Source organism: Schistocerca cancellata, chromosome 5, assembly GCF_023864275.1.
Source record: "Schistocerca cancellata isolate TAMUIC-IGC-003103 chromosome 5, iqSchCanc2.1, whole genome shotgun sequence".
Taxonomy (NCBI): Eukaryota; Metazoa; Arthropoda; class Insecta; order Orthoptera; family Acrididae; genus Schistocerca; species Schistocerca cancellata.
In genome coordinates, this window is record NC_064630.1 from 479,353,959 (window position 1) to 479,366,340 (window position 12,382).

The 12,382-nt window shown below is 40.7% G+C and overlaps 1 protein-coding gene across 1 annotated transcript in view; it reads left to right on the plus strand.

Moving 5' to 3' along the window:
- LOC126188612 (methyl farnesoate epoxidase-like) overlaps nt 1–12,382 on the plus strand; it is a 143,592-nt gene that overhangs the window by 101,231 nt on the left and 29,979 nt on the right. The gene's annotated exons all lie outside the window — the stretch shown is intronic.

The window sequence follows — 12,382 nt, forward strand, 5'->3', positions numbered from 1 at the left end:
GACCACGGTCTGCAACAGGCCCCGGAAATGTTGATGCAGTTAGAGCTTCAGTTCAACAATCTCCTCGACGATCCGCTAAAAAGCATGCGGCAGCATTACGGATATCTGATCGAAGTGTGAGAAGAATCTTGCATCGAGATCTTAAAATGCATCCTTACAAACTTGTAACTACGCAGGAACTGAGTGAACGAGACTGTGGTGTCCGTGTAAGTTTGTGCCAAGACCTTCTTCGGAACATTCGTCCCAACGATATTGTGATTTTTTCTGATGAAGCACACTTTCACCTTGCCGGAACAGTGAACAGCCAAAATTGCAGGTACTGGTGTGAACACAATCCCCAAGAACTTCATCAACGACCACTTCATAGCCCTAAAGTAACAGTATGGTGTGCTGTTTACAATTCCGGAGTGATCGGTCCTTACTTTTTCGAAGAAAATGACAGGAATTTAACCGTCAACAGTGAACGCTATTGTGCCATGCTCCGCGACTTTCTCCAACCGCAACTAAGGGAGCTATTTGGTGAAATAGAGAACGTGTGGTTCCAGCAAGATGGTGCTACAGCCCACACAGCGCGGCAGTCACTGGCATTGGTGAAGGAAATGTTTCCTGGACATGTGATCTCGTTGCGTGGAGACAGTGGCTGGCCCCCACGATCGCCGGACTTAACGCCCTGTGATTTCTTTCTTTGGGGCTATTTAAAAGCAAAAGTTTATGAACAACGTCCACAATCTTTACGAGCCCTGAAAGAAGCAATTACACAAGAGGTTGAAGCTATTCCACCTGAAATGACTCAAAGAGTAATGAATAACTTCAGGGAAAGACTCAATCAGTGTGTCGACAGTGCAGGAAGCCATTTAAGGGATGTTTTATTTAAAAAGTAAGACCATAAGAGTATTTTCTAAAATGGCATAATATGTACTTTTATTTAGTATAAATAAAATTGTTCTACCTTATTTGGTTTTGTTTTTATTAGCTTTCCTTAAAGGGGAGATTTTTCTGCCGGACCTTGTACATATATATCAGTTCATGATATCCAGTCTTACAAATTTACTGTCTCTATCCAGATCATCCAGTCTCAAAACTCCGCCATCTCACTCCCCACATCCACCACTGTTGGCGGCTCACCTCCAACTACACGCTGTTAACATCCAGCTGCCCAACACTACAATGGCAGACAACAATGCAAACTAGCCACAGACTGCACACAGCACAGCCAGTGATTTTCATACAGAGCGCTACGTGGCGTTACCAATATAAAAACCTAAACAGCCTACTTACATAGCCCCCATGCTCCCCACAAAAAATTTTACAAATTGTTTTGGGCAGTGTCCAATACAGATTTGAAGAAATTTTTCATAATTACAATAACAAAGAAATAAAATGCACACACTTATTGATACAATGTTGGTCAAACTGTAAAATTTTCTCAAAGTCCATAAAGACAGTCCTGATCGTTCATCACAGTAAAATTGTAGTGTTTTTCTCAAAGTCGGAGCAGTAAAAGAAAATGCACACGGAAGTAGTGGATTTCCATCCAGTCTTGAAGAAGTAGTGTTGTCCTTCCAACGGAAAGACAGTGCTGACTTTTGACATGCAGACGGGTAATGGGCCACAACAGAGTAAACCCACAGCAGAGTCAGTCGACGTTTTGAAGAATATTGGTAGGTAGGTCATCACAGAGCAGGCATCAAGACCGACTTTAGAAGAATCCGTGCTAAGGCAGAAATCTTGTGACAAATCTTGATGAGCTAGTATTGGCACGTTAAGTAGCGATTCTTTCAAAGAATTGAATTCCAACTATGCTTGTTCGACCCAGTTCCAAATAGTATTTTTTCCAGTGAGAGAACAAAGTTTTGGTGTAACAAGAATTTGCATATTCAGAAAACGACGGTAAAAATTTACGAGACCTAGAAAATTGTGGGCTTGTTTTTTTGTGGATGGAACTGGAATGACTGATTGCTTCTAACTTTTCAGGATCCGGCTAAATGCCTTCAGAAGAAATAATATGTCCCAAAAACCTCACCTTTGACTTACCGAATTCAGACTTTTCGAAGTTAACTGTAATTCCAGATTCTGCAAAAATACGTAACAAACTGTTGAGGATGCGATTATGTTGTTCCCATGAGGCTTCTGCTATTAGAATATCATCCACATGTAAGGTGATGTGACGTTTTAAGAAATCAGGTAATATGGAATTTAGCCTGCGAATGAATGCTGCCGAAGAAATGTTCAAACCAAAAGGAAGTTTCCGAAATTGATAACAAACGCCGAAACAAGGAAAAGCTGTGTATTTTCTACATTCTGGATGAAGTTCGATCAGATAAGAGCTGGATCTGAGATCAATAGAAGACAACACTTTTACACCATTAAAATTTTGAAGTAGTTCTTCCATCGTTTGCGGCCTGTCTGTTTCAGGAATAATGATAGTATTGATTTGTCTCGAATCTAAGACAAGCCTGATCGCTCCATTTTTCTTCTCAACAACATGTGATGGATTGTTGTATGAGCTTACTGCTGGCGTCCCTATAAAGTGCTGGAATTACGTATGGTCTAACACAAAATTTAGTATGCTCATGAACACGAAATTGGTATTGAAGTCTCTTGATTGTTCCTGTTTTGTCATGAAAAACTGTGGAATGTGCTTGTAAAATCTCGAAAAGGTCCTGCCTATCAGTGTCATTACAATTCTCAATTGTTTGAATTTTATTCTGAATTAACACATTAGTTGTAGAATGAAGGCTTCCACGACCGGTTGACATGCCTGTTCATATACTTTCCGGGATGTGAGGTCGTGGTCCAAGAACTTTTCTGCTCCTTACGTTTCGTCCAGGACTGCGCTGGACTTCCTCAGTGGCGCTGCTCCGCTGAGTCTTGCCGACTGACTCGTCGGGTGTCTGAGAGCGACTTATATATTGTGAGAAAGGGGGGCGTGGTTCAGGTGACACGTGATGAGCAGTGATAATCCATAGCAAAGATAAGGTTGACTATCGATTACCACCTTGTCAAAGATAAAAATTGTTAGCAATTTTGTAGAGCCAGTGTCCATATATCGCTGAGTTTCATAGCCTCCTCTTTCCTATTAAAATTATCGTTATGTTTATAAATTTCGATAGCTTCTCTATAAAGCCGTGGATAGTAATTTGACGTTGTAGATAAAACTTCGGTATCCGAAAACTTCACTTGGTGGTTGCCTGGTTGAAGAGCATGTTCCGCTACAGCTGACTTTTCTATTTTTCCAAGTCGACAAAGACTTTTATGTTCTTTCAGTCGCGTGTTTACGCTTCTTTTGGTAGTACCAATGTAAACTTCACCACAGATACATGGAATTTTATACACACCACATGTCGACAGGGGAGGGCGTTTATCCTTCACAGATCGTAGTACTTGACCAACAAAGAAAATAAGTCAAGGCTACTCCCAATTTAATTTCCGACGACAATAATGGAACAATAAGGAAGTTCATAGCGAAGCTGTGGCTTTGACAAAAGAATTCTAAGTTGGTTTGTTCACGTACATCTACACTTTTTCCAAAAATTGCACCTTGTAACTTAATCTTACGTAAAGGAAGTGTAGGGCAATCGTTCGATTAGTTGCATTTGCTAAAAGCTGTTTCATTAATTACTGAAATGGGACTGCCAGAGTCAAGTTGTTGTTGTTGTTGTGGTCTTCAGTCCTGAGACTGGTTTGATGCAGCTCTCCATGCTACTCTATCCTGTGCAAACTTCTTCATCTCCCAGTACCTACTGCAGCCTACATACTTCTGAATCTACTTAGCGTATTCATCTCTTGGTCTCCCTCTACGATTTTTACCCTCCACACTGCCCTCCAATACTAAATTGGTGATCCCTCGATGTCTCAGAACATGTCCTACCAACCGATCCCTTCTTCTAGTCAAGTTGTGCCACAAGCTCCTCTTCTCCCCAATTCTATTCAATACCTCCTCATTAGTTATGCAATCTACCGATCTAATCTTCAGCATTCTTCTGTAGCACCACATTTCGAAAGCTTCTATTCTCTTCTTGTCTAAACTATTTATTGTCCACATTTCACGTCCATACATGGCTACACTCCATACAAATACTTTCAGAAACGACTTCCTGGCATTTAAATCTATACTCAATGTTAACAAATTTTTCTTCTTCAGAAACGCTTTCCTTGCCATTGCCAGTCTACATTTTATATCCTCTCTACTTCTACCATCATCAGTTATTTTGCTCCCCAAATAGCAAAACTCCTTTACTACTTTAAGTGTCTCATTTCCTAATCTAATTTCTTCAGCATCACCCAACTTAATTCGACTACATTCCATTATTCTCGTTTTGCTTTTGTTGATGTTCATCTTATACCCTCCTATCAAGACACTGTCCATTCCGTTCAACTGCTCTTTCAAGTCCTTTGCTGTCTCAGACAGAATTACAATGTCATCGGCGAACCTCAAGTTTTTATTTCTTCTCCATGGATTTTAATACCTACTCCGAACTTTTCTTTTGTTTCCTTTATCGCTTGCTCAATATACAAATTGAATAACATCGGGGATAGGCTACAACCCTGTCTCACTCCTTCCCAACCACTGCTTCCCTTTCATGCCCCTCGACTCTTATAACTGCCATCTGCTTTCTGTACAAATTGTAAATAGCCTTTCGCTCCCTGTACTTTACCCCTGCCACCTTCAGAATTTGAAAGAGAGTATTCCAATCAACATTGTCAAAAGCTTTCTCCAAGTCTGCAGATGCTACAAACGTAGGTTTGCCTTTCCTTAATCTTTCTTCTAAGATAAGTCGTAGGGTTAGCATTGCCTCACGTGTTCCAACATTTCTATGGAATCCAAACTGATCTTCCCCGAGATCGGCTTATATCAGTTTTTCCATTCGTCTGTAAAGAACTCGCGATAGTATTTTGCAGCTGTGGCTTATTAAACTGATAGTTCGGTAATTTTCACATCTGTCAACACCTGCTTTCTTTGGGATTGGAATTATTATATTCTTCTTGAAGTCTGAGGGTATTTCGCCTATCTCATACATCTTGCTCACCAGATGGTAGAGTTTTGTCAGGACTGGCTCTCCCAAGGCTATAAGTAGTTCTAATGGAATGTTGTCTACTCTGGGGGCCTTGTTTCGACTCAGGTCTTCCAGTGCTCTGTCAAACTCTTCGCGCAGTATCATATCTCCCATTTCATCTTCATCTACCTCCTCTTCCATTTCCATAATTTTGTCCTCAAGTACGTCGCCCTTGTATAGACCCTGTATTTACTCCCTCCAACTTTCTGCTTTCCCTTCTTTGCTTAGAACTGGGTTTCCATCAAAGCTCTTGATATTCATGCAAGTGGTTCTCCTTTCTCCAAAGGTCTCACTAACTTTCCTGTAAGCAGTATCTATCTTACCCGTAGTGAGATAAGCCTCTACATCCTTACATTTGTCCTCTAGCCATACCTGCTTAGCCATTTTGCACAGCATTTTTATATTTTCTCCTTTCATCAATTAAATTCAATATTTCTTCTGTTACCCAAGGGTTTCTACAAGCCCTCGTCAAGACAAGTACTGCCATAAATTTTACGTCATTTACTGTAATGTGAATCACAGGATATGCAATGTTGTTGTTATGTTTTACGTCGTGTTCCTGGAGTAAGATGTCCCTTGTTTGTTGTTGTTGTGGTCTTCAGTCCTGAGACTGGTTTGATGCAGCTCTCCATGCTACTCTATCCTGTGCAAGCTTCTTCATCTCCCAGTACCTACTGCAACCTACATCCTTCTGAATCTGCTTAGTGTATTGATCTCTTGGTCTCCCTCTACGATTTTTACCCTCCACGCTGCCCTCCAATGCTAAATTTGTGATCCCTCGATGCCTCAGAACATGTCCTACCAACCGATCCCTTCTTCTAGTCAAGTTGTGCCACAAACTTCTCTTCTCCCCAATCCTATTCAATACCTCCTCATTAGTTACGTGATCTACCCACCTTATCATCAGCATTCTTCTGTAGCACCACATTTCGAAAGCTTCTATTCTCTTCATGTCCAAACTAGTTATCGTCCATGTCTCACTTCCATACATGGCTACACTCCATACAAATACTTTCAGAAACGACTTCCTGACACCTAAATCTATATTCGATGTTAACAAATTTCTCTTCTTGAGAAACGCCTTCCTTGCCATTGCCAGTCTACATTTTATATCCTCTCTTCTTCGACCATCATCGGTTATTTTACTCCCTAAATAGCAAAACTCCTTTACCACTTTAAGTGTCTCATTTCCTAATCTAATTCCCTCAGCATCACCCGACTTAATTTGACTACATTCCATTATCCTCGTTTTGCTTTTGTTGATGTTCATCTTATATCCTCTTTTCAAGACACTGTCCATTCCGTTCAACTGCTCTTCCAAGTCCTTTGCTGTCTCCGACAGAATTACAATGTCATCGGCGAACCTCAAAGTTTTTACTTCTTCTCCATGAATTTTAATACCTACTCCGAATTTTTCTTTTGTTTCCTTTACTGCTTGCTCAATATACAGATTGAATAGCATCGGGGAGAGGCTACAACCCTGTCTTACTCCTTTCCCAACCACTGCTTCCCTTTCATGTCCCTCGACTCTTATAACTGCCATCTGCTTCCTGTACAAATTGTAAATAGCCTTTCGCTCCCTGTATTTTACCCCTGCCACCTTCAGAATTTGAAAGAGAGTATTCCAGTCAACATTGTCAAAAGCTTTCTCTAAGTCTACAAATGCTAGAAACGTAGGTTTGCCTTTTCTTAATCTTTCTTCCAAGATAAGTCGTAAGGTCAGTATTGCCTCACGTGTTCCAACATTTCTATGGAATCCAAACTGATCTTCCCCAAGGTCGGCTTCTACCAGTTTTTCCATTCGTCTGTAAAGAATTCGCGTTAGTATTTTGCAGCTGTGACTTATTAAACTGATAGTTCGGTAACTTTCACATCTGTCAACACCTGCTTTCTTTGGGATTGGAATTATTATATTCTTCTTAAAGTCTGAGGGTATTTCGCCTGTCTCATACATCGTGCTCACCAGATGGTAGAGTTTTGTCATGACTGGCTCTCCTGAGGCATCAGTAGTTCTAATGGAATGTTGTCTACTCCCGGGGCCTTGTTTTGACTCAGGTCTTTCAGTGCTCTGTCAAACTCTTCACGCAGTATCATATCTCCCATTTCATCTTCATCTACATCCTCTTCCATTTCCATAATATTGTCCTCAAGTACATTGCCCTTGTATAAACCCTCTATATACTCCTTCCACCTTTCTGCTTTCCCTTCTTTGCTTAGAACTGGGTTGCCATCTGAGCTCTTGATATTCATACAAGTGGTTCTCTTCTCTCCAAAGGTCTCTTTAATTTTCCTGTAGGCAGTATCTATCTTACCCCTAGTGAGACAAGCCTCTACATCCTTACATTTGTCCTCTAGCCATCCCTGCTTAGCCATTTTGCACTTCCTGTCGATTTCATTTTTGAGACGTTTGTATTCCTTTTTGCCTGCTTCATTTACTGCATTTTTATATTTTCTCCTTTCATCAATTAAATTCAATATTTCTTCTGTTACCCAAGGATTTCTATTAGCCCGCGTCTTTTTACCTACTTGATCGTCTGCTGCCTTCACCACTTCATCCCTCAGAGCTACCCATTCTTCTTCTACTGTATTTCTTTCCCCCATTCCTGTCAATTGTTCCCTAATGCTCTTCCTGAAACTCTCTACAACCTGTGGTTCTTTCAGTTTATCCAGGTCCCATCTCCTTAAATTCCCACCTTTTTGCAGTTTCTTCAGTTTCAATCTGCAGTTCATAACCAATAGATTGTGGTCAGAATCTACATCTGCCCCAGGAAATGTCTTACAATTTAAAACCTGGTTCCTAAATCTCTGTCTTACCATTATATAATCTATCTGAAACCTGTCAGTATCTCCAGGCTTTTCCATGTATATAGGCTCCTTTCATGATTCTTGAACCAAGTGTTGGCTATGATTAAGTTATGCTCTGTGCAAAATTCTACAAGGCGGCTTCCTCTTTCATTCCTTCCCCCCAATCCGTATTCACCTACTATGTTTCCTTCTCTCCCTTTTCCTACTGACGAATTCCAGTCACCCATGACTATTAAATTTTCGTCTCCCTTCACTACCTGAATAATTTCTTTTATCTCGTCATACATTTCATCTATTTCTTCATCATCTGCAGAGCTAGTTGGCATATAAACTTGTAATACTGTAGTAGGCATGGGCTTTGTGTCTATCTTGGCCACAATAATGCGTTCACTATGCTGTTTGTAGTAGCTAACCCGCACTCCTATTTTTTTATTCATTATTAAACCTACTCCTGCATTACCCCTATTTGATTTTGTGTTTATAACCCTGTAATCACCTGACCAAAAGTCTTGTTCCTCCTGCCACCGAACGTCACTAATTCCCACTATATCTAACTTTAACCTATCCATCCCCCTTTTTAAATTTTCTAACCTACCTGCCCGATTAAGTGATCTGACATTCCACGCTCCGATCCGTAGAACGCCAGTTTTCTTTCTCCTGATAACGACGTCCTCTTGAGTAGTCCCTGCCCGGAGATCCGAATGGGGGACTATTTTACCTCCGGAATATTTTACCCAAGAGGACGCCATCATCATTTAATCATACAGTAGAGTTGCATGTCCTCGGGAAAAATTACGGCTGTAGTTTCCCCTTGCTTTCAGCCGTTCGCAGTACCAGCACAGCAAGGCCGTTTTGGTTAATGTTACAAGGCCAGATCAGTCAATCATCCAGACTGTTGCCCCTGCAACTACTGAAAAGGCTGCTGCCCCTCTTCAGGAACCACATGTTTGTCTGGCCTCTCAACAGATACCCCTCCGTTGTGGTTGCACCTACGGTACGGCCATCTGTATCACTGAGGCACGCAAGCCTCCCCACCAACGGCAAGGTCCATGGTTCATGGATGTCCCTTATGTCTTCCATTTTTACATAATTACTAGCTACGGCAGCTGCGTCGTCAGTATCATAAGTACGTTTTGTGGCTGCCAGCAGTATGGGTCATTGCCTATTGGCTCTTAGTTGGCGCGCGTCGTTATTGGGATTAGGAGACCTAACTTCCACAAATTCGCCTTGTCGAAAGGGCCCTGCCCTGTTTGAATCCCGCCAGTTCTGATGCAATTCAGGTCTGTCATTTTGTCGGTAGTTTCCATAGTTTCTTTCTTGTCGGTCACGTGGTGGAGAATTTCTCCCTGAATCGTAACTGCGCGCTGAACTGTTGCGCCTGAAATTATTCTGTCTCCCTTGGTAATAATTATTTTGGTTCCCATATTGTCTGTTTCTCTGATTGACTCTGTGATATTCATTACTGCGGAGAGGTGATCTTTCCCTGTAATTATTACTACTCTGCCAACGGTTGTCATACGGGTGGTGTCTGTTTTGGTCACGATTTATGTTATAAGAACAGCCTTGTCGTGTCCATTTATTATTTCTGTCATCAAGGAATTGTGACGGATGTGACCTGTAATTGTTGTGCTCCTGTTTTCGCGTTCCGCGATTGTCAGTGTCAATTTCCAGTTCTTGTAACAGTCCCTGAAAAGCTTCAATGTCGTTTTTGCAACATCCTGCCAAAATAGTATGTCATAAGTGTTCAGGCAATTTGATTAAGCAAATGCGGATGAGTTCTGAGGGGCTGTAAGGGTTTGACAGGTACTGATTCTTGTGCAACATGTCTTCAAAATATTTCACAAGACTGGAAAATTCAGATTGTTCGAAATGTTTCATCATTATGATGCTATGTTTTACTCGGTCTTTGTGGCTTGAGACCAATATGTTGAGAGGAAGGCATGATAAAATTCTCCTTCACTGTAGCAATCGTGAATGACCGATCGCATTCTTACAGCCGGTTCATTCTCTAAGTAGCCACACATAAATTCTAATCTGTGCTCTAATGACCAGTTGGGAGGAAAACAATGAGAAAATTGATGAAGCCACGCTTGTGGATGAATGTCGTAGCCAGAATTCTTAAATGTTTTGAATTTACGTGTAGTAATGAACAGCTTATAGTCAAAATCATCGTGTCGGTGAGTCGCATATCGTCATTGTTACGTCGTGTCGGCGGTTCCATCTCAAAATTCGGTGAACCTTGCTAATTTGTTTCATAATTTCCGAAATGCCCTGTGTTATTATTTTGTGGCTTTTCCGTATTTCTAAGTCCCTCTTCCCGTGTTGGAGCGCGAGTGTCCTCTGAAATATGTAATTCTTGTATTACTTGTGCCAACTGATCTTGTACTTCTCGGATTTCTCTTTTGTGTTGCGTATTAATTTGATTCTGACTTTGTTTGAATTTCTTAATTTGTTCATACTCTTCTGTGTCAGTGAAGGCGACAGGTCTTGTGTCATTCAGATCATCATCCACCTTTCTAGATAAGTTAGTGAACTGATCCGGCTACTTTCTCCGATAGTGAACTTATTTCCTCAGTGTGTTCTTCTGAACCAAGTTTCATAGTGTCCATTTGTGTTGAAATCGTATCTAATGTGTCCTTCAAGTTTTCCTGAGTTTTTGCAAGTTGCATAACCGAATCGGTAGATGCAACTGAGTCAATTTTAGCTTGCAAGGTCTCATGATTTTCGTGAACAATAGTTTGCAGTTCTTTTATGGCTGCTTCGTGATTCTGTAATATATTTTCATGCCGCGAAAAAATAGGTTGGGAATGCTCACAAATTTGTGTTTTTACATCATTACAGACTTTTTGACATTTCGATTCGATTTTATGTAACTCAGTAGTTAAATCTTCACGTGTTTGTTCAAGCGTGGTGTCTAACTTTAGAAAGATTTTATTCCATTGCGTCTAACTGTTGCTGTGTTTGTCTCTGGTGTTGTTCCATTGTGTCTAACTTTCGAAGATTTTGTTCCATTGTGTCTAACGTTTGAAGATTTTGTTCCATTGTGTCTAACTTTTGTAGCCTTTGTCCCATTTGTTGCATTAACTGTAATAACAATGCACTGCTATCTGAAACATGTTCCTCAGTGCTATTTGGCAGTGCATTTGAACCGGCAATATTCGTATTTTGAAAAGCAGAAAATATGTCTTGACCTATATGAGAAAACGGTGAGGACGCAAAACCTGAATCTACAGTATTTGCAAGATTCTGTCCTGTCATTTCGGATTCCTGAGGCGAGCTGTTAACGACCGATCGATCGACAATGCTTCCCTGTTCACTAATTGTTTCACTGCCTACACCATTATTTGCAGCCCGTTCCATTTCCCTATGCACAGTTACCAAATTACTACTTTGAACATTAGTTAATTCATTACTCGGCGGCGCTAACACACTGCTTTCGTCTTCACTGTAATTTCTCAGTTTACTTTGGAGCCTAGTATTACGTTTTTCACATGCCATTATTGTCAGAATAATTCACACGACAGCACAGAAAAGCACAATTTGAAGAGCAAAATAAGAAAACACATTAAAATAGCATTTAAAATAATATCTCGTTAATTGCTAGTGCAGCTGCGAAATACTTGGTGCAAATCTACATGCATGCCACAACTGTTTTACTGTACAACAATGAAAGACTGCAACTACAAAGGAGATTCTCTCTACAATTACGCGCTAGCAATAAACAAAAGCTACACTAATTACACAAACTACAAGAAAAAATCACAAGATTCCAGTGAGGTATCCTCGGCTAAGGGTCGAAATATAAAACGCCCCCTTAGAAAAATTATACATGACTGTGCTTAAGCTGACACACAATATTTTTAGCGCAACGGAATGTGAATTTCAATAATCCCTACAAAAGAATGGCCCTGACTAACATTAACCTATACCTTTCACAAATCACTTACCTCACAAAAATCTTCGTTACTCAAGCTACTGCAATACAGCGAGCCCCACTACTGCCAGCTAAATAAAAGATTCAAACTACTGAAGGCACTAACTACTGATAGGCAGAGTTAGCAAATGGAAGATTTGGATAGAGAACAAACAACGTATTTACGTTAATAGTGTTCAAAAGTCATTATATATATATATATATATATATATATATATATATATATATATATCAGTTCATGATATCCAGTCTTACAAATTTACTGTCTCTGTCCAGATCATCCGCTCTCAAAACTCCGCCATCTCACTCCCACATCCGCCACTGGTGGCGGCTCACCTCCAACTGCCCAACGCTACGCGCTGTTAACAGCCAACTGCCCAACACTACATTAGCCAACAACAATGCAAACCAGTCACAGACTGCACACAGCACAGCCAGTGATTTTCATACAGAGCGCTACGTGGCGTTACCAATATAAAAACCTAAACAGCCTACTTACGAAGTTCTTGTAGAATCCAAGGCACGCAGAATCACTGCTGAATTTCGTTCTAGAAATGGACCAACGTTCTTTTAAGTAGGTGGTCAT